Source organism: Gossypium arboreum, chromosome 2 (genome assembly GCF_025698485.1).
Source record: "Gossypium arboreum isolate Shixiya-1 chromosome 2, ASM2569848v2, whole genome shotgun sequence".
NCBI classification, from domain to species: domain Eukaryota; kingdom Viridiplantae; phylum Streptophyta; class Magnoliopsida; order Malvales; family Malvaceae; genus Gossypium; species Gossypium arboreum.
The window spans coordinates 53,304,876-53,313,996 of NC_069071.1; positions in this window are offsets into that span (position 1 = coordinate 53,304,876).

A 9,121-nucleotide genomic window follows, 5' to 3' on the forward strand; every position below is an offset into this window, starting at 1 on the left:
TTAAATGAATGGATAAGTAAAGCTGTCTAGAAAACATAGAATGTATGCATAAGTATATTGTCTAAATGGGACAATAGGAAAATTGGTGTAAGCCAACATGAATGAATGACATGATTTTGATGATGTTACTATGATGATGGAAGTTGTATCATATGTGTATGTATAAGAAAGTCGAGTCGAGGTCCTACAACCCTCCCCTTACCACAAGTGGTACTTATAATGGAATTTCATGAGATTTGTATTGAATAAGTTTCGGTTGAGAACCCAAAGAGTTCAATGATAGAATAATTATAAGTATGATTCGAGATTGAAAATGAGCTGATAAGTAAAGTCGAGCCGAAAGTATCGGATTGATATAAAGATTATTGGAATTATGCCTTGTCCCGAGTTAGAGAAGGAATTCTCTTTGGTAAATCGAATTACTCAAGTGCAAGGTCGAGAAAAGTGTAAATCGAAATTTATTCAGAATGACATTCTTTAGTGAATGATTTAATATGAAATTTGTGACGGCGAGAACTAGTTGGGGAAATGATATTTCAAATGTGAATTATCCGAGTGACATTATAATGGGACAGATTTAGCGATCTCTTTTGAGATGTTCTATGTGTTCACCCATTCTCGTAAATATTTCTATGGCTATTGATCTTGAAGAAATTCTTGTTATATGGGAATGTCTTCTAATTTTCGTGTTGGATGAAAGCATTGGTAGTCGATTGGTTTATAATTTATATTGCTCTATTTCATTGGGTATTCTATTTCATTTAAATCGATAAGAATTGATGAGAGAATTCATATGATATTATGATTCTGTTTCTTCTACTTGATGCTTCATCGATATATATGTATGGGAAGATATATTGATCTTGTTATATTTGATTTGTGGGATTAAATGATGTTTTCTTTTGGACTTTCTTTCTTTGAAGAATTATCGAGGTATTCTGTATTTTCTCTATGAATTTGGTTTTCGATTCTCGGCATAGTATCGTATCTTGGGTTTCTTTATCCGGATCTCTTTATTCGGATTTCTTTATTCGGGTTTCTCTATCTTGGATTTCTTTATTCGGTTTTCTTGTTATCTTTGTTCCATAATTTGTCAATTCGACTCATGTTCAAGTGGGTTCTGCAGCCCATGATAATCATGTCAAATATGACTATACTTCTAATTTGATCTTGGTAATGTGGTGATTTTAGTATTGGGATTTTTCTAATTTCGTAAGGATTTGACATCAATAAAGGCATAGGTGATAAAAGCGCGAGTTTTAGTCGGTATGGTAAATTATTTATTTGAAAGATTTCATGTGACAATTATGTCGGGATTATTTTCCCAAGTCTAATAATAGAATTTCATTTTGTGCGGATAAAAGAGTAAATAGTTTGAACGAGAAGTGTATATTTAATAGAAAGAGTTGAATATTAGTTTAAGTCACTACGAATGATAAGGTTTCCATCTTGTGAAAGCTGAAAAGTTTATTACATGTTGATGAGTTCGGATAGATGAGAATATTGGTAGCTCAAGCGTCCCGAACTAGACTAGTCTACATTGAGCAAAGACTTCGACTTTCGGTAATGTATTGTTGTATGAATTGTGATGTGTTTCAAGACGGTGAGGTAATGTGATAGTTTAGAGCATCCGATGTTACATAAAATCGGAGTTGTTAAAGGGTTAAAGCCGAGCATTGGGATCTATCAAAATTATCCTTGTCAATGTTGATATTGGGATGGAAATGAGAAGGATTATTCTTGAGGCCATATCGTAATTATTTCTATGGCGGAAAGAGGAAAATGTGATGTATCCTATTGTTAAATGTTTGGCGAGATCTATAAATCACATCTGTATTGAATGAATTCCTACTCATCGATTCATGGAATTTCGGTCTCTTTGATTGTTGGATTTCTTGGAATTCGGTCTCCATTAAATCAAGTTGAGATCGGGTTTTATGTCATGATATCATGGGAAATTGAGAAGGGTTGAAAATTTAAGAACAGTTGAGAGTTGAGGACTGTAAGCTTTTAGATCATATGAGAAATTGAAGAGATGTATTGGAGGTGCAGTCTAAGTGCAAGTTCTTGACACCAAATATGAGATTAAAAGTGAAGACCACTTTTTCGGTAAGATTTTGGGGACGAAAATCTCGAAGGGGGGAGAGTTGTAATATCCTGATTTTGGGCCTAGTCGGAATAGTGGTTTCGTGACCACAAAATCCGATATAGAAATAATTATTTTATGATTATTTTAAGGTCTATGATATGATTGCATGATTGTGTGAAAATTTCGTGAAGAAATTTTATGCATAAAGTGCTTAATTTGAAATTTGGGACTAAATTGAATAAATTGCAAAACTTGTGTTCTAGAAGTATTTTGCATAAAATTGAATTAGATTATTAATTAGAGGTCCTTAAAGAGTAATTTTACCAATTTCTAAGTCTATGGACAAAAAATTGGACATGGATGGAATTTTTGGAAAGTTTAGTAGTAAGGGCATTTTGGTCATTTAGGGGTAAAATGAATTAAAATACAAAATTAAAAGCCAATTTTGCTCATCTTCAACCCCATGGCCGAATATAGCAAGGAGAAACCATGGCTAGGGTTTTTCAAGCTTCCAACCTCGATTGTAAGTCCGTTCTAGCCTCGTTTTAATGATTTTACGTTTTGGAGTCCGGTAGCTCGATTTAGCTTATGCTAGCAATAATTTAACCTAGGGTTTATATTTGGAAAAATACCCATAGGTGAAATTTGTGTATTTTGGTGTTTTATGATAGAATATGAGGTTTTAAATTATGTTAGACAACTTGTGCTACTCGGTTTTAAGTGAAAACGGGCAAAAGGGCTTAATCGGTAAAAATACCTAATAGTCATAAGTACATGTTAGAGTGAGAATTTGATGTTGCCATAGAAGGGAAAAATGATCAGCATGTCATAAAACATAATAAAATAGGCTGAATTTTAATTTACGAGCTTTGGGGCAAAAGTGTAAATATGCAAAAGTTTAGGGGAAAAATTGTAATTTTTCCAAAATATGATTTTGGGTCAATTTGAATAATGTGAGTCCTAATTAGACTATATTTTAAATGATAGAGCAAGGAAACTTGAAATTGGGCTAAAATGGGGAAAATACCAAGTTGTGGACGAAATGGTAAAATAGCCATTTTAGCATACGAGGTAAGTTCATATGTAAATGTTGGTAACATAGTTATTATTTTAAATGTTTTAATGTTTTTTAAATGATATGATAATTATTATGAAATATTATACTTGTGATAATTGTTTGATAATATGTCAAATTATGTGATATACTTGGAAAATATGAAATACTACCTAGGGTATCGGTATCGGCATTCCGTAGAAGATGGTTGAGACACATGATTGGGAAAAAGGTCCGTTGAACCTTAGGAATGGATTAGGATACAAGTGACATGTCACCTGGGATATTTGGACATCCGAACTCGTTGAGTTGAGTCCGAGTTCACTTATGGATGCGAGCGTCCGAACTCGTTGAGTTGAGTCCGAGTTCGTGAGATGTAACTAGGCATCCGAACTCGTTGAGTTGAGTCCGAGTTCACTTATGGATGCGAACGCCCGAGCTCGTTGAGTTGAGTCCGAGTTCGCTTATGGGCGGGTTACATGATTGCTTGATTGAATATGTGGCACTTATGTGCAAGTTATCCATGTATCCGAATTATATTCGATGTGTTCAACGGGTAAAGTTCTACTCAAATGGAGGAATACTCAAGATGAAAGGGACGTATTGGTAAGTGTTGTGAAATGGATACTTTGAACAGGTATGTACTTAACCCTCGGGTTGAAAACTCAATATAACAACAATATGGTAAGATGATAAATGAAAAGGTGATATGAATGTCTTGGTGATGATTATGCAAATGATGTTTTATGTTTGCTTATATGGTTATGTTACTTGATATTTGCATGTGAGCTTACTAAGCATTTATGCTTACTCCTCCTTTTCATTCCTTGTAGTGTTGACAAGCCAGCTCGAAATCGGAAACGGTCGGAGGCACGCTCACACTATCCAGTATACCATCTTGGCATAATGGCTTGTATATTTTGAGTATGGCATGTATAGCATTATAATCATTTTGTATATATGGTCTTATGATATGGTTATTGAGTGGTATGGAAATAGAAATTCTTGGTAATGATTAGCCATTGGAATGGCTAATCATGATCATATTTGGTATTATGTATGTCAAATTGCTAGCTAATCCATGGAAACCATGAAATAGGTAAAATTTACCATAAAATAGATTCAGACAGCAGCAGTAACGTGAGTTTAAAAAATCACTAAAAATAGTAGAAATGGAATTAAATAATGAATAAGTTATGGAATCGAAGCTTGATGAGTCTATTTTCATATGGAATAAGCGAAACAGGTATATGAGCTATATTTTATAAGATGTTTAAATTTTTGTGAAACAGGGCCAGAGTGATTTCTGGATCCCCTGTTATGACTTTGAAAATTCACCATAAATTTTACAAAGATAATTAGAAATCACACTTTATATGTACAGATTCCTTATTGAGTCTAGTTTTATTAGAGACAAACGGCATAGTCATTGAAGCTCTGTACAGAGAGATATCTGATTCGTAATACACAGAGGTCAGAGTAGTTGAACCCTGAAACAGGGGAGACTTTAACTAATAAACTGTACTAATTGGCCCAACCAAAAATTCTAGAAAAAAATTAGTAGATATATATATGAGTCTAGTTTCAGGAAAAATTTACGGAATTGGATTTCGAGTTTCGTAACTCGAGATATGATTTTTAAAGCGACTGTGATGCAGTTAGCCAGCTTGTCTGGAAATTTTAAAATGAATTGTATGAGCTGTTTAATTAATGAATTAAGTCCGTTAACACCTCGTGTTCGACTCCGGCAACGGTATCGAGTATGGGGTGTTACATTACCGAGAGAGTAGGGCCAGTTGCTTATCGGTTATCCTTACCATCCGAATTAGAAAAGATTCATGATATGTTCCATTTGTCTATGTTGCGCCGATATCGATCCGATCCTTCGTACGTGATTTCCCCGACAAAAGTCGAAATTCGACCAGATATGACTTATGGTGAAGAGCCGATTAAGATTTTGGCTCGAGAAATCAAGCAGTTAAGAAACAAAAGTATTGCCCTTGTAAAAGTTTTACGGCAAAGACATGGGATAGAAGAAGTTACATGGGAGACCAAGGAAAACATGAGGAACCAATACCCGAATCTTTTTACTGGTAAGATTTTCGAGGACGAAAATCCCTCAGAGGGAGAATTGTAACATCCCGAATTAGGGCCTAGTTGGAATAATGGTTTCGAGACCACAAATCAGAAATAGAAATAATTATTTTATGATTCTCATGAGGTCTATGATTTGATTTCATGCTTGTGTGAAAGTTTCATGAAGGAATTCTATGCATAAAATGTCCAATTGAATTTTAGGGACCAAATTGAATAAGATGCAAAACTTGCATTCTAGAAGCTTTAAGAATGAAATTGCTTTAGATTATGAATTAGGGGGTTCTAATTAGCAATTTGACCAATTTCTATAATTTTGGACAAAAATGGACATGCATAGGAAAATTTTGAAAGAAAGACCCTAATGGCATTTTGGTCATTTGGTAAATGAAAAAGTAAAAAAGGGAAAATAAGCCAAAATTGATGTCCATCTTCTTCTCTCATTGCCGAAAATTTTGCAAGACACCATAGCTAGGGTTTTGTTCAACATTTCAAGCTTGATTGTAAGTCAATCCTAGCCTTATTTTTAATGTTGTTTGTATTTTTGAGATGTTTGAAGCATGATTTATCCATTTCTAGCTATATTTTGAGCTAGGGTTCATGTATGAAATTTTACCCATGTGTAACATGCATGTTTTTTGTTGATTAATGAACGAATATGAATGTTTGATGCATAATAAACATCTTTTACTAGGTGATTTTTAGTGAAAACACCTAAAAAGGAACTTGTTTGTAAAAGTGTAAAAGTGGGTAGTAATAATGTGAAATAAAGGAAAATATGGGCTGATATGAGCATAGTAAACGTTTGGCTAGGCTTGGGTAACCAAGAAAATGATCACATTTCATTTTACGAGCCTAGGGACTAAGTTGTAATTATGTGAAAGTTTATGGAAAAAATTATAATTTTGTGAAATTGTAATTAATGGACTATTTTGAACAATGTGATCATTAAATGAGCTAAATTTGCTACTATAGATCAAGAAAAACGGAGTCTGGACTTAGACCGGGGAAAGAACAAGATTTTGGACTAAATCGTATAAATTATTCATATTTTGTACTGAGGTACGTTCATGTGTAAATAATGCAATGACATTTCATGTTTTAATATTTTGTTAATGTATGAGTTTATATGATTACTTATGATGTCAAGTGCAACATCACAATTTTGGGCCTAGTCGGAACAGTGGTTTCGGGACCACAAATGTGATGAGGAAAATTTTATTTTTATTATATTTTTATGGCCTATAATTTCAAAAAATGATCTCGTGAAAATTTTGTTCGAAAATTTTGACATTTGGGTACTCAATTTAGTCAAAAGGACTAACTCGTAAAAAGTGCAAAAGTAGAGTTCTACATGCTAGAAGTGTCCAATTTAAATTAGACCATTGGTTAAGTTGGTGGACAAAAATGGACATGGTTAGACATGTTTCCAAAGTTTTTCATTAAGGGCATTTTGGTCATTTAGTTATTAAAATGAATTAAAAACAAAATTAAAAGTCAATTTTTGTCCAACTTCAACCACTTGACCGAAACCTGCTTGGAGAAACCATGGGTAGGGTTTTTCAAGCTTCCCAACTCGATTGTAGGCCCGTTCTAGCCTTGTTTTTAATGATTTTTACGTTTTTGTAATTCTCGTAACAAGATCCATCTATTTCTACCATTAATTTGAGCTAGGGATCATGTTTAAAAATTGACCCATGTGTGACATGCATACATTTTGATGTCTAATGGTATAAAATAAGTGTTGGGTGTTAAATAAACAACTTTTACTAAGCGATTTTCGATGAAAACGTCTAAATGGACCATTTTTGTAAAAGTTGTAAAAGTGGTAATAAAGGGTGTTTTGATGAGAATTGTAGTTTGCTATAGTTATGAAAATGGTTCGGCTAGGCCTATAGAGTGAGAAAATTGAATAAAAATCACTTTACGAGCCTAGGAGCAAAAGTGTAATTTTGACAAAGTTTAGGGGCAAAAACATAATTTTTCCAAAATATGGTTTTTGGATCACATTAAATAATGTGACTAATAATTAGACTAAATGTGATATTATAGATCAAGGAAAACAAGGATTGGACCTAGATCAGGTGAAAAATGGAAAATTGACGGTTAGGTTCCTTTTTGCTATTTTGGTCCCGAGGTAAGTTCGTATGGTAATAATAATGCAATATCATGCTTGAATTGTAATTATCTATTATTATGGCATAAAATGTATGAATTAATATATTAGAATAATTTATGGATGATGAATATGATGTGGAAAATGTGATGAATGCTAAATTACTATTACATGAGTTGTGTGAATTGCTACACGGTTGTACCCGATGAGATTTCAACAAGTAAGTTCATGCGATTAAATAAGCATAATATTCATGTTATTGTTATTACACTTGAAATCTATTTTGCTATGGTTGTATTGATTTATATGTTAATGATATTGTGTATGGGAATGTGATGTACCCATGAAGTAATCGATAGCTCAAATGTCGATAACATGTGATTGGATGATTGAATATAATGGAAATTTGATGAAACATGATACTTCTTTGAAATGAGTAAGTTTGTATGTAAATAATATATCGATTCTTTTTTTTTATGTTATTATCTTTTGTTATTATATGAGATGCAACTACCTATAGAATGATCATTTGATGTAAATTACGAATCGAAATTGACTAAGAATGAATTAGTAAAATGTTGAAAAGTGAAGAATTTCCCGGTTGGACCTTCGGAATGGAAAAGATACAAATGATCCGTTGTGATAACACATGTGTAGTACTATGTGCAGGCTACTACGTGTACCAGATGTGACAGCCCTAATTTGACCCTAGTCGCGAAGTGGTTTCGAGACCACAAAACCGAGTCATAAAAATAATTAATTGTTATATTCTATGCTTATTATATGTGTACATGCATATGTGAAAGTTTCATGCTCTAATTTTGTCATTTGTATGTGAAATTATTAAATAGGACTTATGTGAAATAATTGTGGAAGGTGATAGGTAATTTTAAAAAGGGGTCTATTAATGCATGTCACAAAAAGTTTGGACTTGCATGTCAAATATCTAATTTTTTATTATGGTGGCTGGCCATAATGATTGTTGATGGGCAATATATATGTTTAATTAAATATTATAATAAGAATTTGCATTATTTGAAATAAAAAAATATTAATTGAAATAAGAAAAGAAGAACAAAAGGTTTGGTTCATCTTCTTCCTTGTTTAGCCGAACCTTAAAGAAGAAAGGGGAGATAGCCATTCGATCACTTTTGAGCTAGAATTAAGGTATGAAATTTATGTTCATTTTTGAAATTATAGCATATATTAAGTTAGTTACTAAGTCCCTAACTTAGCCAGGTCAAAATTTTCATTTTTTAGTAGTGATATGAGTAATTGGCTATGGAAGATTTTTGAACAGAAAAAGATTAAGGATGTCACCTGATTCTGATTGCTATTAAATTTTGCATATCTTGTATCGTGGTTAAAATGCACAAAATAAATATGGTTAGAACTAACATGCATTGCTGTTCAATTTATGCTTGAGGAGTTTAAAAATTTGGGAGCTTAAAACTGTTTAAATTGCTATTTATATTGCTGTCCAAAAGTTTCAATTTTAGTAATGTCCCATTATTAATAGTTGAAACTAAGAAACAAGTGTTTGATGAAAGGATGTAGGTGGCTAAATTGACTGAAAATTTAATTGTTGTTAGCTCGAAAAGTATTCGAATGCGTGCTGGAAATTAATATCTAAAGGCATGCTAGAGTTTAATATGCCGAATATGAACAATTATAAGTTAAATTAAGGTTTGCTAAATTACCATTGTCATTGCCGAATATGTGCTTAATTAAAGAAGAATTTGTTGTTGAACGTTTTAAATGATTTAGA